The sequence below is a fragment of the Pagrus major genome, chromosome 14 (genome assembly GCF_040436345.1).
Source record: "Pagrus major chromosome 14, Pma_NU_1.0".
Lineage (NCBI taxonomy): Eukaryota > Metazoa > Chordata > Actinopteri > Spariformes > Sparidae > Pagrus > Pagrus major.
In genome coordinates, this window is record NC_133228.1 from 9,162,162 (window position 1) to 9,187,053 (window position 24,892).

Sequence of the window (24,892 nt, forward strand, 5' to 3'; positions counted from 1 at the left end):
AGCAAACAGGTTACTGTTCAGTGTGTGGGTACCTAGCTTGCAACTTGTTGTTGCATGTAGCAATGGGGTTTTCCAAGCAGATAGCGGAAGGAAGGGTGGAACAGGCGATGAATAATAGACTGATGCCAACAGTGTACATCTGTTAAGTTAACCGAGTCTAGCCTTTTGACCAGGACAGTTACTGTAGCCTCGAAATTTGACCCTTTTTCTCAACCTTACGTGGCCCGGCTAGCTCAGTCGGTAGAGCATGAGACTCTTAATCTCAGGGTCGTGGGTTCGAGCCCCACGTTGGGCGAGGATGTTTTGTGATAAGCTGTCCTTCATCAACTCAATCATCCGTTGGATTTGTGAGGGATGGACACAGATATCACATGTCGACTCTGGGTAACCTGACGCAGTTTCTGACTCACCGCATGCTGGCTGCTAAAGGAAAGCGAACAGCAACTACCTTGTTTACGTTTGTGCTGTTAGCGAACAGGTTACTGTTAGAGTAACTCACAAGTTTCAGCATGTGGGTAGCTAGCTTGCAACTTGTTGTTTCATGTAGCAATGGGGTTTTCCAAGCAGATAGCGGAAGGAAGGGGGGAACAGGCAAGAAATGATAGACTGATGCCAACAGTGTACATCCGTTAAGTCAACCGAGTCTAGCCTTTTGTCCATGATAGTTACTTTAGCCTCGAAATTTGACCCTTTTTTTTAACCTTACATAGCCCGGCTAGTTCAGTCGGTAGAGCATGAGACTCTTAATCTCAGGGTCGTGGGTTCGAGCCCCACGTTGGGCGAGGATGTTTTGTGATAAGCTGTCCTTCATCAACTCAATCATCCGTTGGATTTGTGAGGGATGGACACAGATATCACATGTCGACTCTGGGTAACCTGACTCATCGCATGCTGGCTGCTAAAGGAAAGCAAACAGCAACTACCTTGTTTACGTTTGTGCCATTAGCGAACAGGTTACTGTTCAGAGTGTGGGTAGCTCGCTTGCAACTTGTTGTTGCATGTAGCAATGGGGTTTTCCAAGCAGATAGCGGAAGGAAGGGTGGAACAGGCGATGAATAATAGACTGATGCCAACAGTGTACATCTGTTAAGTTAACCGAGTCTAGCATTTTGACCAGGACAGTTACTTTAGCCTCGAAATTTGACCCTTTTTCTCAATCTTACGTGGCCCGGCTAGCTCAGTCGGTAGAGCATGAGACTCTTAATCTCAGGGTCGTGGGTTCGAGCCCCACGTTGGGCGAGGATGTTTTGTGATAAGCTGTCCTTCATCAACTCAATCATCCGTTGGATTTGTGAGGGATGGACACAGATATCACATGTCGACTCTGGGTAACTTGACGCAGTTTCTGACTCACCGCATGCTGGCTGCTAAAGGAAAGCGAACAGCAACTACCTTGTTTACGTTTGTGCTGTTAGCGAACAGCTTACTGTTAGAGTAACTCGCAAGTTTCAGCGTGTGGGTAGCTAGCTTGCAACTTGTTGTTTCATGTAGCAATGGGGTTTTCCAAGCAGATAGCGTAAGGAAGGGGGCAACAGGCGACAAATGATAGACTTATACATTCTTTCAGTTAACCGAGTCTAGCCTTTTGACCATGACAGTTACTGTAGCCTCGAAATTTGACCCTTTTTCTCCTCATTACGTAGCCCGGCTAGCTCAGTTGGTATAGCATGAGACTCTTAATCTCATGGTCTTGGCTTCGAGCTCCACGTTGGCGAGGATGTTTTGTGATAAGCTGTCCAATCATCCGTTGGATTTGTGAGGGATGGACACAGATGTCGCGTCTTGACTCTGGGTAACCTGACGCAGTTTCTGACTCACCGCATGCTGGCTGCTAAAGGAAAGCAAACAGCAACCACCTTGTTTACGTTTGTGCTGTTAGCGAGCAGGTTACTGTTCAGTGTGTGGGTAGCTCGCTTGCAACTTGTTGTTGCATGTAGCAATGGGGTTTTCCAAGCAGATAGCGGAAGGAAGGAGGCAACAGGCGACAAATGATAGACTTATACATTCTTTCAGTTAACCGAGTCTAGCCTTTTGACCATGACAGTTACTGTAGCCTCGAAATTTGACCCTTTTTCTCCTCATTACGTAGCCCGGCTAGCTCAGTTGGTATAGCATGAGACTCTTAATCTCATGGTCTTGGCTTCGAGCTCCACGTTGGCGAGGATGTTTTGTGATAAGCTGTCCAATCATCCGTTGGATTTGTGAGGGATGGACACAGATGTCGCGTCTTGACTCTGGGTAACCTGACGCAGTTTCTGACTCACCGCATGCTGGCTGCTAAAGGAAAGCAAACAGCAACTACCTTGTTTACGTTTGTGCTGTTAGTGAGCAGGTTACTGTTCAGTGTGTGGGTACCTAGCTTGCAACTTGTTGTTGCATGTAGCAATGGGGTTTTCCAAGCAGATAGCGGAAGGAAGGGTGGAACAGGCGATGAATAATAGACTGATGCCAACAGTGTACATCTGTTAAGTTAACCGAGTCTAGCCTTTTGACCAGGACAGTTACTGTAGCCTCGAAATTTGACCCTTTTTCTCAACCTTACGTGGCCCGGCTAGCTCAGTCGGTAGAGCATGAGACTCTTAATCTCAGGGTCGTGGGTTCGAGCCCCACGTTGGGCGAGGATATTTTGTGATAAGCTGTCCTTCATCAACTCAATCATCCGTTGGATTTGTGAGGGATGGACACAGATATCACATGTCGACTCTGGGTAACCTGACACAGTTTCTGACTGACCGCATGCTGGCTGCTAAAGGAAAGCGAACAGCAACTACCTTGTTTACGTTTGTGCCGTTAGCGAACAGGTTACTGTTAGAGTAACTCTCAAGTTTCAGTGTGTGGGTACCTAGCTTGCAACTTGTTGTTGCATGTAGCAATGGGGTTTTCCAAGCAGATAGCGGAAGGAAGGGGGGAACAGGCAAGAGATGATAGACTGATGCCAACAGTGTACATCCGTTAAGTCAACCGAGTCTAGCCTTTTGTCCATGATAGTTACTTTAGCCTCGAAATTTGACCCTTTTTTTTAACCTTACATAGCCCGGCTAGTTCAGTCGGTAGAGCATGAGACTCTTAATCTCAGGGTCGTGGGTTCGAGCTCCACGTTGGGCGAGGATATTTTGTGATAAGCTGTCCATTCATCAACTCAATCATCCGTTGGATTTATGAAGGATGGACACAGATATCACAGGTCTACTCTTGGTAACCTGACTCATCGCATGCTGGCTGCTAAAGGAAAGCAAACAGCAACTACCTTGTTTACGTTTGTGCTGTTAGCGAACAGGTTACTGTTCAGAATGTGGGTAGCTAGCTTGCAACTTGTTGTTGCATGTAGCAATGGGGTTTTCCAAGCAGATAGCGGAAGGAACAGGGGAACAGGCGACAAATGATAGACTGATGCCAACAGTGTACATCCGTTAAGTCAACCGAGTCTAGCCTTTTGTCCATGATTGTTACTTTAGCCTCGAAATTTGACCCTTTTTCCCAACCTTACGTGGCCCGGCTAGCTCAGTCGGTAGAGCATGAGACTCTTAATCTCAGGGTCGTGGGTTCGAGCCCCACGTTGGGCGAGGATGTTTTGTGATAAGCTGTCCTTCATCAACTCAATCATCCGTTGGATTTGTGAGGGATGGACACAGATATCACATGTCGACTCTGGGTAACCTGACTCATCGCATGCTGGCTGCTAAAGGAAAGCAAACAGCAACTACCTTGTTTACGTTTGTGCCGTTAGCGAACAGGTTACTGTTCAGAGTGTGGGTAGCTCGCTTGCAACTTGTTGTTGCATGTAGCAATGGGGTTTTCCAAGCAGATAGCGGTAGGAAGGGTGGAACAGGCGATGAATAATAGACTGATGCCAACAGTGTACATCTGTTAAGTTAACCGAGTCTAGCCTTTTGACCAGGACAGTTACTTTAGCCTCGAAATTTGACCCTTTTTCCCAACCTTACGTGGCCCGGCTAGCTCAGTCGGTAGAGCATGAGACTCTTAATCTCAGGGTCGTGGGTTCGAGCCCCACTTTGGGCGAGGATGTTTTGTGATAAGCTGTCCTTCATCAACTCAATCATCCGTTGGATTTGTGAGGGATGGACACAGATATCACATGTCGACTCTGGGTAACCTGACTCATCGCATGCTGGCTGCTAAAGGAAAGCAAACAGCAACTACCTTGTTTACGTTTGTGCCGTTAGCGAACAGGTTACTGTTCAGAGTGTGGGTAGCTCGCTTGCAACTTGTTGTTGCATGTAGCAATGGGGTTTTCCAAGCAGATAGCGGAAGGAAGGGTGGAACAGGCGATGAATAATAGACTGATGCCAACAGTGTACATCTGTTAAGTTAACCGAGTCTAGCATTTTGACCAGGACAGTTACTTTAGCCTCGAAATTTGACCCTTTTTCTCAATCTTACGTGGCCCGGCTAGCTCAGTCGGTAGAGCATGAGACTCTTAATCTCAGGGTCGTGGGTTCGAGCCCCACGTTGGGCGAGGATGTTTTGTGATAAGCTGTCCTTCATCAACTCAATCATCCGTTGGATTTGTGAGGGATGGACACAGATATCACATGTCGACTCTGGGTAACCTGACGCAGTTTCTGACTCACCGCATGCTGGCTGCTGAAGGAAAGCGAACAGCAACTACCTTGTTTACGTTTGTGCTGTTAGCGAACAGCTTACTGTTAGAGTAACTCACAAGTTTCAGCGTGTGGGTAGCTAGCTTGCAACTTGTTGTTTCATGTAGCAATGGGGTTTTCCAAGCAGATAGCGGAAGGAAGGGGGGAACAGGCAAGAAATGATAGACTGATGCCAACAGTGTACATCCGTTAAGTCAACCGAGTCTAGCCTTTTGTCCATGATAGTTACTTTAGCCTCGAAATTTGACCCTTTTTTTTAACCTTACATAGCCCGGCTAGTTCAGTCGGTAGAGCATGAGACTCTTAATCTCAGGGTCGTGGGTTCGAGCCCCACGTTGGGCGAGGATATTTTGTGATAAGCTGTCCATTCATCAACTCAATCATCTGTTGGATTTATGAAGGATGGACACAGATATCACAGGTCTACTCTTGGTAACCTGACTCATCGCATGTTGGCTGCTAAAGGAAAGCAAACAGCAACTACCTTGTTTACGTTAGTGCCGTTAGCGAACAGGTTACTGTTCAGAGTGTGGGTAGCTCGCTTGCAACTTGTTGTTGCATGTAGCAATGGGGTTTTCCAAGCAGATAGCGGAAGGAAGAGGGGAACAGGCGACAAATGATAGACTGATGCCAACAGTGTACATCCGTTAAGTCAACCGAGTCTAGCCTTTTGTCCATGATTGTTACTTTAGCCTCGAAATTTGACCCTTTTTCCCAACCTTACGTAGCCCGGCTAGCTCAGTCGGTAGAGCATGAGACTCTTAATCTCAGGGTCGTGGGTTCGAGCCCCACGTTGGGCGAGGATGTTTTGTGATAAGCTGTCCTTCATCAACTCAATCATCCGTTGGATTTGTGAGGGATGGACACAGATATCACATGTCGACTCTGGGTAACTTGACGCAGTTTCTGACTCACCGCATGCTGGCTGCTAAAGGAAAGCGAACAGCAACTACCTTGTTTACGTTTGTGCTGTTAGCGAACAGCTTACTGTTAGAGTAACTCGCAAGTTTCAGCGTGTGGGTAGCTAGCTTGCAACTTGTTGTTTCATGTAGCAATGGGGTTTTCCAAGCAGATAGCGTAAGGAAGGGGGCAACAGGCGACAAATGATAGACTTATTCATTCTTTCAGTTAACCGAGTCTAGCCTTTTGACCATGACAGTTACTGTAGCCTCGAAATTTGATCCTTTTTCTCCTCATTACGTAGCCCGGCTAGCTCAGTTGGTATAGCATGAGACTCTTAATCTCATGGTCTTGGCTTCGAGCTCCACGTTGGCGAGGATGTTTTGTGATAAGCTGTTCAATCATCCATTGGATTTGTGAGGGATGGACACAGATGTCGCGTCTTGACTCTGGGTAACCTGACGCAGTTTCTGACTCACCGCATGCTGGCTGCTAAAGGAAAGCAAACAGCAACCACCTTGTTTACGTTTGTGCTGTTAGCGAGCAGGTTACTGTTCAGAGTGTGGGTAGCTCGCTTGCAACTTGTTGTTGCATGTAGCAATGGGGTTTTCCAAGCAGATAGCGGAAGGAAGGGTGGAACAGGCGATGAATAATAGACTGATGCCAACAGTGTACATCTGTTAAGTTAACCGAGTCTAGCCTTTTGACCAGGACAGTTACTTTAGCCTCGAAATTTGACCCTTTTTCTCAACCTTACGTGGCCCGGCTAGCTCAGTCGGTAGAGCATGAGACTCTTAATCTCAGGGTCGTGGGTTCGAGCCCCACGTTGGGCGAGGATGTTTTGTGATAAACTGTCCTTCATCAACTCAATCATCCGTTGGATTTGTGAGGGATGGACACAGATATCACATGTCGACTCTGGGTAACCTGACTCATCGCATGCTGGCTGCTAAAGGAAAGCAAACAGCAACTACCTTGTTTACGTTTGTGCCGTTAGCGAACAGGTTACTGTTCAGAGTGTGGGTAGCTCGCTTGCAACTTGTTGTTGCATGTAGCAATGGGGTTTTCCAAGCAGATAGCGGAAGGAAGGGTGGAACAGGCGATGAATAATAGACTGATGCCAACAGTGTACATCTGTTAAGTTAACCGAGTCTAGCCTTTTGACCAGGACAGTTACTTTAGCCTCGAAATTTGACCCTTTTTCTCAACCTTACGTGGCCTGGCTAGCTCTGTCGGTAGAGCATGAGACTCTTAATCTCAGGGTCGTGGGTTCGAGCCCCACGTTGGGCGAGGATGTTTTGTGATAAGCTGTCCTTCATCAACTCAATCATCCGTTGGATTTGTGAGGGATGGACACAGATATCACATGTCGACTCTGGGTAACCTGACGCAGTTTCTGACTCACCGCATGCTGGCTGCTAAAGGAAAGCGAACAGCAACTACCTTGTTTACGTTTGTGCTGTTAGCGAACAGCTTACTGTTAGAGTAACTCGCAAGTTTCAGCGTGTGGGTAGCTAGCTTGCAACTTGTTGTTTCATGTAGCAATGGGGTTTTCCAAGCAGATAGCGTAAGGAAGGAGGCAACAGGCGACAAATGATAGACTTATACATTCTTTCAGTTAACCGAGTCTAGCCTTTTGACCATGACAGTTACTGTAGCCTCGAAATTTGACCCTTTTTCTCCTCATTACGTAGCCCGGCTAGCTCAGTTGGTATAGCATGAGACTCTTAATCTCATGGTCTTGGCTTCGAGCTCCACGTTGGCGAGGATGTTTTGTGATAAGCTGTCCAATCATCCGTTGGATTTGTGAGGGATGGACACAGATGTCGCGTCTTGACTCTGGGTAACCTGACGCAGTTTCTGACTCACCGCATGCTGGCTGCTAAAGGAAAGCAAACAGCAACTACCTTGTTTACGTTTGTGCTGTTAGCGAGCAGGTTACTGTTCCTTGTGTGGGTAGCTCGCTTGCAACTTGTTGTTGCATGTAGCAATGGGGTTTTCCAAGCAGATAGCGGAAGGAAGGGTGGAACAGGCGATGAATAATAGACTGATGCCAACAGTGTACATCTGTTAAGTTAACCGAGTCTAGCCTTTTGACCAGGACAGTTACTTTAGCCTCGAAATATGACCCTTTTTCTCAACCTTACGTGGCCCGGCTAGCTCAGTCGGTAGAGCATGAGACTCTTAATCTCAGGGTCGTGGGTTCGAGCCCCACGTTGGGCGAGGATGTTTTGTGATAAGCTGTCCTTCATCAACTCAATCATCCGTTGGATTTGTGAGGGATGGACACAGATATCACATGTCGACTCTGGGTAACCTGACGCAGTTTCTGACTCACCGCATGCTGGCTGCTAAAGGAAAGCGAACAGCAACTACCTTGTTTACGTTTGTGCTGTTAGCGAACAGCTTACTGTTAGAGTAACTCGCAAGTTTCAGCGTGTGGGTAGCTAGCTTGCAACTTGTTGTTTCATGTAGCAATGGGGTTTTCCAAGCAGATAGCGTAAGGAAGGGGGCAACAGGCGACAAATGATAGACTTATTCATTCTTTCAGTTAACCGAGTCTAGCCTTTTGACCATGACAGTTACTGTAGCCTCGAAATTTGACCCTTTTTCTCCTCATTACGTAGCCCGGCTAGCTCAGTTGGTATAGCATGAGACTCTTAATCTCATGGTCTTGGCTTCGAGCTCCACGTTGGCGAGGATGTTTTGTGATAAGCTGTCCAATCATCCGTTGGATTTGTGAGGGATGGACACAGATGTCGCGTCTTGACTCTGGGTAACCTGACGCAGTTTCTGACTCACTGCATGCTGGCTGCTAAAGGAAAGGGAACAGCAACCACCTTGTTTACATTTGTGCCATTAGCAAACAGGTTACTGTTCAGTGTGTGGGTACCTAGCTTGCAACTTGTTGTTGCATGTAGCAATGGGGTTTTCCAAGCAGATAGCGGAAGGAAGGGTGGAACAGGCGATGAATAATAGACTGATGCCAACAGTGTACATCTGTTAAGTTAACCGAGTCTAGCCTTTTGACCAGGACAGTTACTGTAGCCTCGAAATTTGACCCTTTTTCTTAACCTTACGTGGCCCGGCTAGCTCAGTCGGTAGAGCATGAGACTCTTAATCTCAGGGTCGTGGGTTCGAGCCCCACGTTGGGCGAGGATGTTTTGTGATAAGCTGTCCTTCATCAACTCAATCATCCGTTGGATTTGTGAGGGATGGACACAGATATCACATGTCGACTCTGGGTAACCTGACGCAGTTTCTGACTCACCGCATGCTGGCTGCTAAAGGAAAGCGAACAGCAACTACCTTGTTTACGTTTGTGCTGTTAGCGAACAGGTTACTGTTAGAGTAACTCACAAGTTTCAGCATGTGGGTAGCTAGCTTGCAACTTGTTGTTTCATGTAGCAATGGGGTTTTCCAAGCAGATAGCGGAAGGAAGGGGGGAACAGGCAAGAAATGATAGACTGATGCCAACAGTGTACATCCGTTAAGTCAACCGAGTCTAGCCTTTTGTCCATGATAGTTACTTTAGCCTCGAAATTTGACCCTTTTTCCCAACCTTACGTAGCCCGGCTAGTTCAGTCGGTAGAGCATGAGACTCTTAATCTCAGGGTCGTGGGTTCGAGCCCCACGTTGGGCGAGGATGTTTTGTGATAAGCTGTCCTTCATCAACTCAATCATCCGTTGGATTTGTGAGGGATGGACACAGATATCACATGTCGACTCTGGGTAACCTGACTCATCGCATGCTGGCTGCTAAAGGAAAGCAAACAGCAACTACCTTGTTTACGTTTGTGCCGTTAGCGAACAGGTTACTGTTCAGAGTGTGGGTAGCTCGCTTGCAACTTGTTGTTGCATGTAGCAATGGGGTTTTCCAAGCAGATAGCGGAAGGAAGGGTGGAACAGGCGATGAATAATAGACTGATGCCAACAGTGTACATCTGTTAAGTTAACCGAGTCTAGCATTTTGACCAGGACAGTTACTTTAGCCTCGAAATTTGACCCTTTTTCTCAATCTTACGTGGCCCGGCTAGCTCAGTCGGTAGAGCATGAGACTCTTAATCTCAGGGTCGTGGGTTCGAGCCCCACGTTGGGCGAGGATGTTTTGTGATAAGCTGTCCTTCATCAACTCAATCATCCGTTGGATTTGTGAGGGATGGACACAGATATCACATGTCGACTCTGGGTAACCTGACGCAGTTTCTGACTCACCGCATGCTGGCTGCTGAAGGAAAGCGAACAGCAACTACCTTGTTTACGTTTGTGCTGTTAGCGAACAGCTTACTGTTAGAGTAACTCACAAGTTTCAGCGTGTGGGTAGCTAGCTTGCAACTTGTTGTTTCATGTAGCAATGGGGTTTTCCAAGCAGATAGCGGAAGGAAGGGGGGAACAGGCAAGAAATGATAGACTGATGCCAACAGTGTACATCCGTTAAGTCAACCGAGTCTAGCCTTTTGTCCATGATAGTTACTTTAGCCTCGAAATTTGACCCTTTTTTTTAACCTTACATAGCCCGGCTAGTTCAGTCGGTAGAGCATGAGACTCTTAATCTCAGGGTCGTGGGTTCGAGCCCCACGTTGGGCGAGGATATTTTGTGATAAGCTGTCCATTCATCAACTCAATCATCTGTTGGATTTATGAAGGATGGACACAGATATCACAGGTCTACTCTTGGTAACCTGACTCATCGCATGTTGGCTGCTAAAGGAAAGCAAACAGCAACTACCTTGTTTACGTTAGTGCCGTTAGCGAACAGGTTACTGTTCAGAGTGTGGGTAGCTCGCTTGCAACTTGTTGTTGCATGTAGCAATGGGGTTTTCCAAGCAGATAGCGGAAGGAAGAGGGGAACAGGCGACAAATGATAGACTGATGCCAACAGTGTACATCCGTTAAGTCAACCGAGTCTAGCCTTTTGTCCATGATTGTTACTTTAGCCTCGAAATTTGACCCTTTTTCCCAACCTTACGTAGCCCGGCTAGCTCAGTCGGTAGAGCATGAGACTCTTAATCTCAGGGTCGTGGGTTCGAGCCCCACGTTGGGCGAGGATGTTTTGTGATAAGCTGTCCTTCATCAACTCAATCATCCGTTGGATTTGTGAGGGATGGACACAGATATCACATGTCGACTCTGGGTAACTTGACGCAGTTTCTGACTCACCGCATGCTGGCTGCTAAAGGAAAGCGAACAGCAACTACCTTGTTTACGTTTGTGCTGTTAGCGAACAGCTTACTGTTAGAGTAACTCGCAAGTTTCAGCGTGTGGGTAGCTAGCTTGCAACTTGTTGTTTCATGTAGCAATGGGGTTTTCCAAGCAGATAGCGTAAGGAAGGGGGCAACAGGCGACAAATGATAGACTTATTCATTCTTTCAGTTAACCGAGTCTAGCCTTTTGACCATGACAGTTACTGTAGCCTCGAAATTTGACCCTTTTTCTCCTCATTACGTAGCCCGGCTAGCTCAGTTGGTATAGCATGAGACTCTTAATCTCATGGTCTTGGCTTCGAGCTCCACGTTGGCGAGGATGTTTTGTGATAAGCTGTCCAATCATCCGTTGGATTTGTGAGGGATGGACACAGATGTCGCGTCTTGACTCTGGGTAACCTGACGCAGTTTCTGACTCACCGCATGCTGGCTGCTAAAGGAAAGCAAACAGCAACCACCTTGTTTACGTTTGTGCTGTTAGCGAGCAGGTTACTGTTCAGTGTGTGGGTAGCTCGCTTGCAACTTGTTGTTGCATGTAGCAATGGGGTTTTCCAAGCAGATAGCGGAAGGAAGGAGGCAACAGGCGACAAATGATAGACTTATACATTCTTTCAGTTAACCGAGTCTAGCCTTTTGACCATGACAGTTACTGTAGCCTCGAAATTTGACCCTTTTTCTCCTCATTACGTAGCCCGGCTAGCTCAGTTGGTATAGCATGAGACTCTTAATCTCATGGTCTTGGCTTCGAGCTCCACGTTGGCGAGGATGTTTTGTGATAAGCTGTCCAATCATCCGTTGGATTTGTGAGGGATGGACACAGATGTCGCGTCTTGACTCTGGGTAACCTGACGCAGTTTCTGACTCACCGCATGCTGGCTGCTAAAGGAAAGCAAACAGCAACTACCTTGTTTACGTTTGTGCTGTTAGTGAGCAGGTTACTGTTCAGTGTGTGGGTACCTAGCTTGCAACTTGTTGTTGCATGTAGCAATGGGGTTTTCCAAGCAGATAGCGGAAGGAAGGGTGGAACAGGCGATGAATAATAGACTGATGCCAACAGTGTACATCTGTTAAGTTAACCGAGTCTAGCCTTTTGACCAGGACAGTTACTGTAGCCTCGAAATTTGACCCTTTTTCTCAACCTTACGTGGCCCGGCTAGCTCAGTCGGTAGAGCATGAGACTCTTAATCTCAGGGTCGTGGGTTCGAGCCCCACGTTGGGCGAGGATATTTTGTGATAAGCTGTCCTTCATCAACTCAATCATCCGTTGGATTTGTGAGGGATGGACACAGATATCACATGTCGACTCTGGGTAACCTGACACAGTTTCTGACTGACCGCATGCTGGCTGCTAAAGGAAAGCGAACAGCAACTACCTTGTTTACGTTTGTGCCGTTAGCGAACAGGTTACTGTTAGAGTAACTCTCAAGTTTCAGTGTGTGGGTACCTAGCTTGCAACTTGTTGTTGCATGTAGCAATGGGGTTTTCCAAGCAGATAGCGGAAGGAAGGGGGGAACAGGCAAGAGATGATAGACTGATGCCAACAGTGTACATCCGTTAAGTCAACCGAGTCTAGCCTTTTGTCCATGATAGTTACTTTAGCCTCGAAATTTGACCCTTTTTTTTAACCTTACATAGCCCGGCTAGTTCAGTCGGTAGAGCATGAGACTCTTAATCTCAGGGTCGTGGGTTCGAGCTCCACGTTGGGCGAGGATATTTTGTGATAAGCTGTCCATTCATCAACTCAATCATCCGTTGGATTTATGAAGGATGGACACAGATATCACAGGTCTACTCTTGGTAACCTGACTCATCGCATGCTGGCTGCTAAAGGAAAGCAAACAGCAACTACCTTGTTTACGTTTGTGCTGTTAGCGAACAGGTTACTGTTCAGAATGTGGGTAGCTAGCTTGCAACTTGTTGTTGCATGTAGCAATGGGGTTTTCCAAGCAGATAGCGGAAGGAACAGGGGAACAGGCGACAAATGATAGACTGATGCCAACAGTGTACATCCGTTAAGTCAACCGAGTCTAGCCTTTTGTCCATGATTGTTACTTTAGCCTCGAAATTTGACCCTTTTTCCCAACCTTACGTGGCCCGGCTAGCTCAGTCGGTAGAGCATGAGACTCTTAATCTCAGGGTCGTGGGTTCGAGCCCCACGTTGGGCGAGGATGTTTTGTGATAAGCTGTCCTTCATCAACTCAATCATCCGTTGGATTTGTGAGGGATGGACACAGATATCACATGTCGACTCTGGGTAACCTGACTCATCGCATGCTGGCTGCTAAAGGAAAGCAAACAGCAACTACCTTGTTTACGTTTGTGCCGTTAGCGAACAGGTTACTGTTCAGAGTGTGGGTAGCTCGCTTGCAACTTGTTGTTGCATGTAGCAATGGGGTTTTCCAAGCAGATAGCGGAAGGAAGGGTGGAACAGGCGATGAATAATAGACTGATGCCAACAGTGTACATCTGTTAAGTTAACCGAGTCTAGCATTTTGACCAGGACAGTTACTTTAGCCTCGAAATTTGACCCTTTTTCTCAATCTTACGTGGCCCGGCTAGCTCAGTCGGTAGAGCATGAGACTCTTAATCTCAGGGTCGTGGGTTCGAGCCCCACGTTGGGCGAGGATGTTTTGTGATAAGCTGTCCTTCATCAACTCAATCATCCGTTGGATTTGTGAGGGATGGACACAGATATCACATGTCGACTCTGGGTAACCTGACGCAGTTTCTGACTCACCGCATGCTGGCTGCTGAAGGAAAGCGAACAGCAACTACCTTGTTTACGTTTGTGCTGTTAGCGAACAGCTTACTGTTAGAGTAACTCACAAGTTTCAGCGTGTGGGTAGCTAGCTTGCAACTTGTTGTTTCATGTAGCAATGGGGTTTTCCAAGCAGATAGCGGAAGGAAGGGGGGAACAGGCAAGAAATGATAGACTGATGCCAACAGTGTACATCCGTTAAGTCAACCGAGTCTAGCCTTTTGTCCATGATAGTTACTTTAGCCTCGAAATTTGACCCTTTTTTTTAACCTTACATAGCCCGGCTAGTTCAGTCGGTAGAGCATGAGACTCTTAATCTCAGGGTCGTGGGTTCGAGCCCCACGTTGGGCGAGGATATTTTGTGATAAGCTGTCCATTCATCAACTCAATCATCTGTTGGATTTATGAAGGATGGACACAGATATCACAGGTCTACTCTTGGTAACCTGACTCATCGCATGTTGGCTGCTAAAGGAAAGCAAACAGCAACTACCTTGTTTACGTTAGTGCCGTTAGCGAACAGGTTACTGTTCAGAGTGTGGGTAGCTCGCTTGCAACTTGTTGTTGCATGTAGCAATGGGGTTTTCCAAGCAGATAGCGGAAGGAAGAGGGGAACAGGCGACAAATGATAGACTGATGCCAACAGTGTACATCCGTTAAGTCAACCGAGTCTAGCCTTTTGTCCATGATTGTTACTTTAGCCTCGAAATTTGACCCTTTTTCCCAACCTTACGTAGCCCGGCTAGCTCAGTCGGTAGAGCATGAGACTCTTAATCTCAGGGTCGTGGGTTCGAGCCCCACGTTGGGCGAGGATGTTTTGTGATAAGCTGTCCTTCATCAACTCAATCATCCGTTGGATTTGTGAGGGATGGACACAGATATCACATGTCGACTCTGGGTAACTTGACGCAGTTTCTGACTCACCGCATGCTGGCTGCTAAAGGAAAGCGAACAGCAACTACCTTGTTTACGTTTGTGCTGTTAGCGAACAGCTTACTGTTAGAGTAACTCGCAAGTTTCAGCGTGTGGGTAGCTAGCTTGCAACTTGTTGTTTCATGTAGCAATGGGGTTTTCCAAGCAGATAGCGTAAGGAAGGGGGCAACAGGCGACAAATGATAGACTTATTCATTCTTTCAGTTAACCGAGTCTAGCCTTTTGACCATGACAGTTACTGTAGCCTCGAAATTTGATCCTTTTTCTCCTCATTACGTAGCCCGGCTAGCTCAGTTGGTATAGCATGAGACTCTTAATCTCATGGTCTTGGCTTCGAGCTCCACGTTGGCGAGGATGTTTTGTGATAAGCTGTTCAATCATCCATTGGATTTGTGAGGGATGGACACAGATGTCGCGTCTTGACTCTGGGTAACCTGACGCAGTTTCTGACTCACCGCATGCTGGCTGCTAAAGGAAAGCAAACAGCAACCACCTTGTTTACGTTTGTGCTGTTAGCGAGCAGGTTACTGTTCAGTGTGTGGGTAGCTCGCTTGCAACTTGTTGTTGCATGTAGCAATGGGGTTTTCCAAGCAGATAGCGGAAGGAAGGGTGGAACAGGCGATGAATAATAGACTGATGCCAACAGTGTACATCTGTTAAGTTAACCGAGTCTAGCCTTTTGACCAGGACAGTTACTTTAGCCTCGAAATTTGACCCTTTTTCTCAACCTTACGTGGCCCGGCTAGCTCAGTCGGTAGAGCATGAGACTCTTAATCTCAGGGTCGTGGGTTCGAGCCCCACGTTGGGCGAGGATGTTTTGTGATAAGCTGTCCTTCATCAACTCAATCATCCGTTGGATTTGTGAGGGATGGACACAGATATCACATGTCGACTCTGGGTAACCTGACGCAGTTTCTGACTCACCGCATGCTGGCTGCTAAAGGAAAGCGAACAGCAACTACCTTGTTTACGTTTGTGCTGTTAGCGAACAGCTTACTGTTAGAGTAACTCGCAAGTTTCAGCGTGTGGGTAGCTAGCTTGCAACTTGTTGTTTCATGTAGCAATGGGGTTTTCCAAGCAGATAGCGGAAGGAAGGAGGCAACAGGCGACAAATGATAGACTTATACATTCTTTCAGTTAACCGAGTCTAGCCTTTTGACCATGACAGTTACTGTAGCCTCGAAATTTGACCCTTTTTCTCCTCATTACGTAGCCCGGCTAGCTCAGTTGGTATAGCATGAGACTCTTAATCTCATGGTCTTGGCTTCGAGCTCCACGTTGGCGAGGATGTTTTGTGATAAGCTGTCCAATCATCCGTTGGATTTGTGAGGGATGGACACAGATGTCGCGTCTTGACTCTGGGTAACCTGACGCAGTTTCTGACTCACCGCATGCTGGCTGCTAAAGGAAAGCAAACAGCAACTACCTTGTTTACGTTTGTGCTGTTAGTGAGCAGGTTACTGTTCAGTGTGTGGGTACCTAGCTTGCAACTTGTGGTTTTCCAAGCAGATAGCGGAAGGAAGGGTGGAACAGGCGATGAATAATAGACTGATGCCAACAGTGTACATCTGTTAAGTTAACCGAGTCTAGCCTTTTGACCAGGACAGTTACTGTAGCCTCGAAATTTGACCCTTTTTCTCAACCTTACGTGGCCCGGCTAGCGGTAGCGGGGGACCGAGAGACTGTATGATCTCGTCCAATCCCCTCTCCTCATTTCCATCTTTCTCCATCTTTGCTGTGGCCAATCGCTGCGGCCCATTTCCAAAATTCGGACGGCCGACCAATCGGGGCTCGCCATTTCCATCTTTGCTGACAGCCAATCACGATGGCCCTTTTCCAAAATTTGGTTCGCGCAGCCGCAGAAAGTCTTTTTTTCCCCTCTCCTTTTTTTCCCGAGCGAGCCGGCCGGCTTAATTTCTCCGGAGAAGTTAAGAAGAGTTGTACTTCATCCTCAATTAACAACAAAAAAGTAAGTATACTGCTTATATTAGTGTATTTAGTCAACTAGCTAGCCCGATAAGTATTACGTATGTATTACAAAGAGAAACAAATAAACAGAGAAACGATTTTGACGTCGCCGTGGTCGACGTTAACATTAGGTTTTGTTTTTTTGTTTTTTTAAAAAAAAGCGGGTTTCATCTATAATTTACAGTTTGACATTGTTTCTACATGTTTATATCAATATGGATCACTAGCATTGCTGACCAGTGTCTGTTGATAAAGATAACATTGCTCTCATTGACTATCGCGTTATACCGGTCATAAACTAAATTAGCTTAAATTATTATACCGCCTCTTTTTTGCGCCAGTTTTAAAGCATAAAGAGTTAAGATGAGTTTGCATATTTCGTTTTTCTCCGAGAACAATATATATAATCATAACGTTGTTACTGTACTGCGGTACCTCAATTATGCTAACAGTACAGTTTAACATCAGTATAATGTTAGAGCATATTCAGTATATATTATGAATGAGATTTGTCTTGTATTCGGGTGTTGCACCTGTTGCGAATCAAGACTTAACTTGAATATGTTTAACTAATTGATTATAAACTGTGTGTGACTGTATGTAACACGCACTTATGGCTTACTACTTCATTATACACTGAGCTGAAATGTGTTAGAATTTGCTTCTTTGTATGCAGGTGTTCTTATAATAGTGTAATATAATACAAATATATTGGTGTACTATAATAGTGTACATAACTGTGCACATTGATTTGGTTATATTGTGTAATGAACTGAATTATTATAAACCTTAGTTGGTTTGGTATAAACACTTTTCTTTCTCTATTAATGGCAGATGGCTTCCAAACAGAAGAAGCACAGATCAATGGCCGATTATGAGTGGATGTCCCGCCTGCGTAGGTTCGCTGCCTCGGGGGTCTGGCCCTCTGAGGCAGGAAACAGGCCGGCACCACGCCAGAAAAAGTGGCATGAGCTGTATCTGAAGGTAAACTTGGACAAAGTGATATGTGAGCACTATCATCAAACACAAAGCTATGTCATATTAAAAGGAGACACATTCTTATGATTCACTGTCAAACAATATTACAGATTGAGAAATGTCCGATGCAGCAGAGGGGACAAATGTCTCTGTTTGGAGGGACACGGACCTGTAACTGCGGTTTCCATACAAACAAGGTACCAGAGGTCTCTCATACAATTATGAGGTGTTGGTGTTGCATTCTGTATTATTAAAATTTCACTTTCTTGTCCGTGAACCTCTAGCCTTCCAGCTCTGTCCCTGTGTCATCTTCGGGGACACCACAACCAGGACCCTCATCTGCATCAGCATCTTCCTTTTCACCCGCCGTAAAGCCTGGGCAGATACCTCAAAAGCCCATTTTGACTTTGTCATCGGTAAGTAATGAGGATTTACTTATGCTGATATTTATATTATTAATATATTCAACTATATTAAAATGTACAGGGCTCCACTTAAGGTTACCTTTTTCTTTTTGTCAGTTTACAAAGCCACGGTTTGGTGGCTCTCATGGTGCCGCTTTAAAGCCAAACCTGAGTTTGGCTGGGAAGCATGCAACTCAGGTAATGTAAGGAGAGTGACACAGCTTGAATTTGAATTTGCAATATATGCAATCTGGTCATATTACTATAATACCTAATAATGATAAATTGTTTTATTATAATGTTGTAAACTGTGCTCTTATTCTCTCAGCCCGTCAGTAGAACATCTGAGCCATCCAGCACTATCACAAGTGCGATGGCAAGAAGGACGCCTTCCCCTTCCCGCAGGATGTTCATTCAGACTGTCTCTCCTCTTTCACTTCCTCCCTCTCCTGTGCCTTCAACTGCCTCAACCTCCTCCATTCCACCAGCCACTGCCAGAGCTGTAAGAAACTAAATTAAGTTGTTTTCTTCACATTGACATTTTACTACACTCAAAACAAGTATTCTTCATGGGTGGATTGTAATCATATCTATATATGTACTTTTTAAAATGATAAATTAGGAAGTGTCATCTGCCGCCTCCTCCTGTATCTCCTCTGGTACCTCCTCTGCTCCTCTCGCCCCTGTGACCTCTGCATCTACCTCTGCTGGTGTCTCCTCTGCTGCTCCATCTGTGGCTGGTCCTTCAGCCCAGCCTGCACCTGATACTCTGCCACTGGCTGAAAATGTGGAGACTGCTCCTGGGTCAGAGCCTGGCTGGCTGCCCACAAAGCTGATCAAGACCATACCAGTTCAAGATCAGAAATGGATCTCAGCAGCTCTCTGGAAGAACCAGCGGCTGCGCACTGACCTCAGACTGTGGTATGATCCACCAGAGCCAGCCCTCATTTACCATCAGGTCCCCAATCCAGAGCGCTTCTTCGCTCACCGCCTTCTCTTGTGGATGCCATACCACCTATGGAAGGTCAGCCTGAGCTGTCCTGTGTGTGGAAAGCAGCTCACAAGCTATGGAGCCCACAAGAGAGCCCGCCACGTTCTGGATGTCGACAGGTATTACCTGATGATAACAGAGACTCTCTGGTGCAGTTCAGTTGGTTGCAAAACAACGTACCTTTCCACCAGCAAGACTGTCTTGGACCAGCTGGATTTGGCACACCGGCTGGAGTTCAGACTGATCCTGACTCGAAAGTGAGTATACTGAGATAATTCAGCTTAGGTCACAGATGTTTGTCATTGAACACACAACAGATGAATTGGTTTTTGTGAATTGGTTCCAGTTCTAAATTAACGCAGAATTATTTTAACAGTTTTAATATGTGTCTCTTTCTGTCTCTTTCCCTTTGCTTAATACAGATACGCTTGTGATATGCGGGTGATTCGCTTTCTGAGGGAGAGGGCGCTCGGTAACAGTCCCACCCGCTTGGTCAGACAGCTGAGGGAAAACCACAGCGAGGAGTGGCTTAAGCGCCTCTGCCGGTACCTTGGGGCATGCTCGGACTTTGCGGCCCGGCCAAGCCTGCTCCCTGTCAAGTTCCAGGAACCACCTGAGCCAGTGGATATTCCCTCACACAGGTGGATGCTGGCTGTTTACGGACGAGACATCCTCAGCAGGCTGGACCACATCAAAGCCAGCATTACATCAATTTTTGGCAGTATCCTGAAAATGGACTCTACAAAGAAGGTAAATGTTTTTGACTGTTAACACCGTAAATTACTACAATATAAACAAAAGTAGTCTAAAATACAACATTAGCAGTAGGCCTACATACAATTTTAAAAAAGAAACATAGTACTATTATACTAGCGCTCACGTATAAATTCAACAATTTATTTAATCGTTCACTGTCTTTTCTGTTTCATTACAGATCACCAAGAAGCTGTCAGGCATTGCCAAGGGGACCGCCTTGTGGCTTACAACCGTGAGCAACGAGAGGGGTCAAATCCTTATCAGTGTCCTGACTGCTCAGGAGGGTTCTGGCTTGGACATCATGGCAACAGACCTCATCTCCAGGTACAGAAATGCTGGTGTGGCTCCTCCTCAGCTACTCTATGTAGACTGTGACTGTTGTCGGGAGGGCAGAGGAGAGACCAAGTTGAAGGAAAGATTTGGTGGGTGGCCAGACCTGGTTGTCAAGCTTGACATATACCACTTCATGCGGCGACTGGCATCTGGGTGTACAAAGGATGCACATCCTTTGTACCCTATCTTCATGGCGAAACTGTCAAGCTGCATTTTTGAGTGGGACAGAGGAGATGTTGCCTTGCTGCGCCAAGCCAAGCGGGAGCAGCTGAGACAGGAAGGTGTCCCTGGCATCACAGACAGTATAGTGGACCAGCAGATCACCAAGGAGGAACTGGCCCTGCACTGTAGAAGGCAGACGAGAGGAGAGAGGCAGACCATCGTCATGATAGAGCAACTCCTTAACGAGTTGATCGGGGTCAAGGGCAGAGACTTCCTTGGTGTCCCTCTTTTGGACCAGGAGAGGATGCAGCACATCTGGCAAATCCAGCAGAGGCATGTTAAGTGCATACAGGATGAACCAGGTGTGCTGCTCTATAGGCAGACTGGCACCACCACCAAGGCAGGCATTGTCCTGCCCAACTACAGATGTGCAAGGGGGTCCACATCGCTTGAGTCATTTCACCTACATGTGAACAGGTTCATTCCAGGTTAGTATGAATCATTATTCATCAAATATTTACAGTTTAACATTTTACTTGATTGTTTTCATTACCAGTATCTTAGAAACAGTGACACAATTAATGTTTTCAAATGACCAAACACAACAAATTAACATGCAGTTGTGCTCACATTTGTACTACCTTAAGGAACGAGTGCCAACAGCTTGAATTTCCAGCTGTACCTCCTGGAAGGTCTCAACAGATGGAACCAGGACCGTGAAGCTGCATCCCTGCCAGTCAAGCCTCCCTCCCTGCTCAGCTACTCAGGAGACCTTACTCACTGTGTGAACACACTCAGTGTCAAGGTGCTCGGAAGGAAGCTTGTCCCCTCTTTTCAGCCACCTGCTGTTTACACTGGTTAGTTTTAGCTTTCCATCACGATGAAGCTATTTGTTATATCCATTAAAATATAACAATCTTTTTTATGAATTTTGTGAGAGCCAATTTTCCTCTTTCTGTTATTGTCTTGTCTGTCCCAGGGGAGCTAATAGGTGTAGATTACCTATTCCGCCAGACGGGACAGGCCTTACAGAATGCACATGCTGACTCAGAGGAGACCAATCAGATGCTGGAGGATGTCGGCACCGAGGAAGAGCTGCAAGATGAGGGCTTTGAAGACACTGGCTTTGACCCAACAGTTGAAGTACTGGCCCTGTCCTCTGACCCCTCATCTGTCACCACCAGCTCAGCCCACATTCCTCCCACCCCTCTGCAGGCCTCTGCTGGTCCTGCGCAACCCATCACCTTTGCGGCACCTCAACAGCAGCTGGTACGTGTTTTTTTATGTGACATATCATCTGTTTTACTTGTGGTGTAGTGTGAATTTTTATTTCAATTGTATCGATTGTTTCAGGCTCTCACTTTGCTGACCAAAAGGTCCTCAGCCACCAGCTCAGCCTCTGTCCCTCCTCTCCCCACCACCCTCACAACCACTTGGTCTGCTGCTACAGCTACTGCAGGGTCACAAACCCCAGCAGCACCTGAGCAACAGCTAGTAAGTCTTTTTGTGAAATGTTGTGTCAAAAAGGTGTCAGTGGTCTTATTGTTTTGCTTGTCATTGTATTATTTTGATGATTATTTTATACATTTAACAGATATTGTATGAGCACACCACGTCCTCTGGCCCATCTGCTGCCCCCAGCACAGCCGCTGCTCCTCCCTACATCACCATCCCACCAAACACTCTGTCCACTCAAACCGCTGCTCCCTCTGGGGCACCTGCCATGACCCGAGCAGCACCTGAGCAACAGCTGGTAAGTCATTTCGTGACTAGTTAGACAGTGACAGACGTGTTACTTTTCTGCCTGTGATATTGATTTTGATGTACTTTATTCTCCAGCAGGCTGTTGATGAGCACGGTGTTCCAGGGATGGACCGAGTGGATAGCCTGGCAGAGTACTTGGTGGGGCTTCGGACTGTAACTGGCCAAACACTTAGCAACCAGCAGGCCAGTACAATTGTCGCCCTTTGGCAGAACCTCCTGACATATGACCAGCAAAGGGTGGTGTATGCTGCGCGGCACCAGGTGCGTCTGACCACAGGACGCTTCAGGTGCTCAAAAAAGAGACCTGAATTTACACCAGGTGTGGAGAGCATGACGCGTTGCTCCTTGGCGTCTTCAGGATCCCCTGCCCAGTGGCCAGGCTGTAGTCGGCTAGTAGAGTCCATCTGTGTCAAGCTGTGTAGCGTTCACAAGAGCCCCAAAAAACAGGGCAGTTACGCACTGACAAGATGGACTCTGATTGTCACTGACTATGGGAAGATCAGGCAGCTGGTCCTGGGTAATGCCACAGTGATGCAGAGCACTACTCTGCAGTTGTTTGAGATAAATCAAACAACGCTGGTTCAGTGGCACAACAAGAGACTGAAGAGGCAGGACAGTAGTATTCTGCTCCAAGGGGTCAACTTGCCTGCCTCTATTCCAGTTGCTCCTGCGCCTCTCCCACCTGTACAGGTGCGCCCCACAGCTGCACCCCCACGCCCTGGACCCCAGCATCAGTACCACTTGCCCCGGAGTACAGCAGGACAGGCAGTGGTCAAGAGGAAGTCTGCAGCTCAGAGGCAGTTGTTCCCTCAGCCGGCACCTCCACCTACATCTGCCACTTTCCCTATTGTCCCGAACCCCAGCCCTGTCATCGCTCCACTTATAGTAATGATCCCACAAGCACCTGGAGCCCAACAGATCGCTCCTTCTGTCCCGCTTCTCTCCCCACCACCTGCCCGCAGGACTTACACCCGGACAGTTGACAAAAATAAGTGTAGTCAGTGCCAACAGCCCCGCAATCGAGAAACTGGTCACAGCCAGTATTATGGCTACATATACTGTCCCCAGAAAGCAAACATGCCAGTCGAGCAATGGATGGAGGAGATGCGGAGAAAAAGGGCAGAAAAAAAATAGATTTGTCTGTGTGTACATATTGTAAATAGTTTTAAAAGAAAATAAATGTCTTGTTATATTTTAGTCTTGTTCTGATACTTTCCTAGCCTTATTATCTTCTATTTTTAGTTTATTTATTATATTTTATTTGTTTTTTGCATTATAGTGTACTATAGTTTTAGGTGTGTACACACACAGAATTAAAGTGAGATTTTTGTAATAAATTTGCTACATTTCTACATAAGTCTTTTCCCCTTATTTCTACCAAAAATGTCAAGCAAACTTAAGCTGCAAAAATAAAAATTGTTGCAGTACTTGCAATACTTGTCTTCACTGGTCAGAAATTTTCAATATATTCTAGCCAAAAGTAAATGCAAAACATGTGTGTCTACCTGTGGTGATTTTTACAAATGTTTCTTACATTGCTATATAAAGTTTATTATTATTTCATCAGTAATAACATTTTGACATTGTGTAAGCATCAAACAACACATTTAACTGCTATTTGGTTGTATGACATTCACAAGAAGCCCCTATCCAATTTGTATCACTTATTAAGTGATATTTGATAGATTTATAACACTTGGCAATTTTGGGTAGCAACATGTTCCAGACGGGAACCGAACCGGCGACCTTTGGGTCCACAGCTTCCTGCCATACTCCAGTTAAGTGACATGTTTGGTCATATTTCTCAAAATAATGGAGAGAAAACAGTGCCCAATAACTTCTGATGGGCAGCAGAGACACTTATAACTATCAGTTCACTTCATTTCTCTCAATTTCTCAATTTTTCCTCTCTTTTCCTTCATTTTTCTTCTTCCCCCTTCTCCCCCTTCTTTCCTTCTTCTTCCCCCCCCTATCCAGACTATTGTTCCCCAGCTTTAGCGGAGTCGGTAGAGCATGAGACTCTTAATCTCAGGGTCGTGGGTTCGAGCCCCACGTTGGGCGAGGATATTTTGTGATAAGCTGTCCTTCATCAACTCAATCATCCGTTGGATTTGTGAGGGATGGACACAGATATCACATGTCGACTCTGGGTAACCTGACACAGTTTCTGACTGACCGCATGCTGGCTGCTAAAGGAAAGCGAACAGCAACTACCTTGTTTACGTTTGTGCCGTTAGCGAACAGGTTACTGTTAGAGTAACTCTCAAGTTTCAGTGTGTGGGTACCTAGCTTGCAACTTGTTGTTGCATGTAGCAATGGGGTTTTCCAAGCAGATAGCGGAAGGAAGGGGGGAACAGGCAAGAGATGATAGACTGATGCCAACAGTGTACATCCGTTAAGTCAACCGAGTCTAGCCTTTTGTCCATGATAGTTACTTTAGCCTCGAAATTTGACCCTTTTTTTTAACCTTACATAGCCCGGCTAGTTCAGTCGGTAGAGCATGAGACTCTTAATCTCAGGGTCGTGGGTTCGAGCTCCACGTTGGGCGAGGATATTTTGTGATAAGCTGTCCATTCATCAACTCAATCATCCGTTGGATTTATGAAGGATGGACACAGATATCACAGGTCTACTCTTGGTAACCTGACTCATCGCATGCTGGCTGCTAAAGGAAAGCAAACAGCAACTACCTTGTTTACGTTTGTGCTGTTAGCGAACAGGTTACTGTTCAGAGTGTGGGTAGCTAGCTTGCAACTTGTTGTTGCATGTAGCAATGGGGTTTTCCAAGCAGATAGCGGAAGGAACAGGGGAACAGGCGACAAATGATAGACTGATGCCAACAGTGTACATCCGTTAAGTCAACCGAGTCTAGCCTTTTGTCCATGATTGTTACTTTAGCCTCGAAATTTGACCCTTTTTCCCAACCTTACGTGGCCCGGCTAGCTCAGTCGGTAGAGCATGAGACTCTTAATCTCAGGGTCGTGGGTTCGAGCCCCACGTTGGGCGAGGATGTTTTGTGATAAACTGTCCTTCATCAACTCAATCATCCGTTGGATTTGTGAGGGATGGACACAGATATCACATGTCGACTCTGGGTAACCTGACTCATCGCATGCTGG

The 24,892-nt window shown here is 46.4% G+C and overlaps 27 non-coding genes across 27 annotated transcripts; all 27 read left to right on the forward strand.

Moving 5' to 3' along the window:
- Positions 1-222: 222 nt before the first annotated feature.
- On the forward strand, positions 223-295 carry trnak-cuu (transfer RNA lysine (anticodon CUU)). Its single transcript has one exon. It is a non-coding gene; the product is annotated as a tRNA-Lys (tRNA).
- A 414-nt stretch (positions 296-709) lies between these two features.
- trnak-cuu (transfer RNA lysine (anticodon CUU)) lies at positions 710-782 on the forward strand. Its single transcript has one exon. It is a non-coding gene; the product is annotated as a tRNA-Lys (tRNA).
- Positions 783-1,166: 384 nt separating this feature from the next.
- On the forward strand, positions 1,167-1,239 carry trnak-cuu (transfer RNA lysine (anticodon CUU)). The gene has a single exon. It is a non-coding gene; the product is annotated as a tRNA-Lys (tRNA).
- A 1,306-nt stretch (positions 1,240-2,545) lies between these two features.
- trnak-cuu (transfer RNA lysine (anticodon CUU)) lies at positions 2,546-2,618 on the forward strand. The gene has a single exon. It is a non-coding gene; the product is annotated as a tRNA-Lys (tRNA).
- A 414-nt stretch (positions 2,619-3,032) lies between these two features.
- Positions 3,033-3,105, forward strand: trnak-cuu (transfer RNA lysine (anticodon CUU)). The gene has a single exon. It is a non-coding gene; the product is annotated as a tRNA-Lys (tRNA).
- Positions 3,106-3,490: 385 nt separating this feature from the next.
- Positions 3,491-3,563, forward strand: trnak-cuu (transfer RNA lysine (anticodon CUU)). Its single transcript has one exon. It is a non-coding gene; the product is annotated as a tRNA-Lys (tRNA).
- Positions 3,564-3,947: 384 nt separating this feature from the next.
- trnak-cuu (transfer RNA lysine (anticodon CUU)) lies at positions 3,948-4,020 on the forward strand. The gene has a single exon. It is a non-coding gene; the product is annotated as a tRNA-Lys (tRNA).
- Positions 4,021-4,404: 384 nt separating this feature from the next.
- On the forward strand, positions 4,405-4,477 carry trnak-cuu (transfer RNA lysine (anticodon CUU)). Its single transcript has one exon. It is a non-coding gene; the product is annotated as a tRNA-Lys (tRNA).
- A 414-nt stretch (positions 4,478-4,891) lies between these two features.
- Positions 4,892-4,964, forward strand: trnak-cuu (transfer RNA lysine (anticodon CUU)). Its single transcript has one exon. It is a non-coding gene; the product is annotated as a tRNA-Lys (tRNA).
- A 385-nt stretch (positions 4,965-5,349) lies between these two features.
- On the forward strand, positions 5,350-5,422 carry trnak-cuu (transfer RNA lysine (anticodon CUU)). Its single transcript has one exon. It is a non-coding gene; the product is annotated as a tRNA-Lys (tRNA).
- Positions 5,423-6,282: 860 nt separating this feature from the next.
- On the forward strand, positions 6,283-6,355 carry trnak-cuu (transfer RNA lysine (anticodon CUU)). Its single transcript has one exon. It is a non-coding gene; the product is annotated as a tRNA-Lys (tRNA).
- A 384-nt stretch (positions 6,356-6,739) lies between these two features.
- Positions 6,740-6,812, forward strand: trnak-cuu (transfer RNA lysine (anticodon CUU)). The gene has a single exon. It is a non-coding gene; the product is annotated as a tRNA-Lys (tRNA).
- Positions 6,813-7,672: 860 nt separating this feature from the next.
- trnak-cuu (transfer RNA lysine (anticodon CUU)) lies at positions 7,673-7,745 on the forward strand. The gene has a single exon. It is a non-coding gene; the product is annotated as a tRNA-Lys (tRNA).
- An 860-nt stretch (positions 7,746-8,605) lies between these two features.
- On the forward strand, positions 8,606-8,678 carry trnak-cuu (transfer RNA lysine (anticodon CUU)). Its single transcript has one exon. It is a non-coding gene; the product is annotated as a tRNA-Lys (tRNA).
- A 414-nt stretch (positions 8,679-9,092) lies between these two features.
- trnak-cuu (transfer RNA lysine (anticodon CUU)) lies at positions 9,093-9,165 on the forward strand. Its single transcript has one exon. It is a non-coding gene; the product is annotated as a tRNA-Lys (tRNA).
- Positions 9,166-9,549: 384 nt separating this feature from the next.
- trnak-cuu (transfer RNA lysine (anticodon CUU)) lies at positions 9,550-9,622 on the forward strand. The gene has a single exon. It is a non-coding gene; the product is annotated as a tRNA-Lys (tRNA).
- Positions 9,623-10,036: 414 nt separating this feature from the next.
- Positions 10,037-10,109, forward strand: trnak-cuu (transfer RNA lysine (anticodon CUU)). The gene has a single exon. It is a non-coding gene; the product is annotated as a tRNA-Lys (tRNA).
- Positions 10,110-10,494: 385 nt separating this feature from the next.
- trnak-cuu (transfer RNA lysine (anticodon CUU)) lies at positions 10,495-10,567 on the forward strand. Its single transcript has one exon. It is a non-coding gene; the product is annotated as a tRNA-Lys (tRNA).
- Positions 10,568-11,873: 1,306 nt separating this feature from the next.
- On the forward strand, positions 11,874-11,946 carry trnak-cuu (transfer RNA lysine (anticodon CUU)). The gene has a single exon. It is a non-coding gene; the product is annotated as a tRNA-Lys (tRNA).
- A 414-nt stretch (positions 11,947-12,360) lies between these two features.
- On the forward strand, positions 12,361-12,433 carry trnak-cuu (transfer RNA lysine (anticodon CUU)). Its single transcript has one exon. It is a non-coding gene; the product is annotated as a tRNA-Lys (tRNA).
- Positions 12,434-12,818: 385 nt separating this feature from the next.
- Positions 12,819-12,891, forward strand: trnak-cuu (transfer RNA lysine (anticodon CUU)). The gene has a single exon. It is a non-coding gene; the product is annotated as a tRNA-Lys (tRNA).
- Positions 12,892-13,275: 384 nt separating this feature from the next.
- On the forward strand, positions 13,276-13,348 carry trnak-cuu (transfer RNA lysine (anticodon CUU)). Its single transcript has one exon. It is a non-coding gene; the product is annotated as a tRNA-Lys (tRNA).
- A 414-nt stretch (positions 13,349-13,762) lies between these two features.
- trnak-cuu (transfer RNA lysine (anticodon CUU)) lies at positions 13,763-13,835 on the forward strand. Its single transcript has one exon. It is a non-coding gene; the product is annotated as a tRNA-Lys (tRNA).
- A 385-nt stretch (positions 13,836-14,220) lies between these two features.
- trnak-cuu (transfer RNA lysine (anticodon CUU)) lies at positions 14,221-14,293 on the forward strand. The gene has a single exon. It is a non-coding gene; the product is annotated as a tRNA-Lys (tRNA).
- An 860-nt stretch (positions 14,294-15,153) lies between these two features.
- trnak-cuu (transfer RNA lysine (anticodon CUU)) lies at positions 15,154-15,226 on the forward strand. Its single transcript has one exon. It is a non-coding gene; the product is annotated as a tRNA-Lys (tRNA).
- Positions 15,227-24,248: 9,022 nt separating this feature from the next.
- trnak-cuu (transfer RNA lysine (anticodon CUU)) lies at positions 24,249-24,321 on the forward strand. The gene has a single exon. It is a non-coding gene; the product is annotated as a tRNA-Lys (tRNA).
- A 385-nt stretch (positions 24,322-24,706) lies between these two features.
- Positions 24,707-24,779, forward strand: trnak-cuu (transfer RNA lysine (anticodon CUU)). Its single transcript has one exon. It is a non-coding gene; the product is annotated as a tRNA-Lys (tRNA).
- The last annotated feature ends 113 nt before the right edge of the window (positions 24,780-24,892 follow it).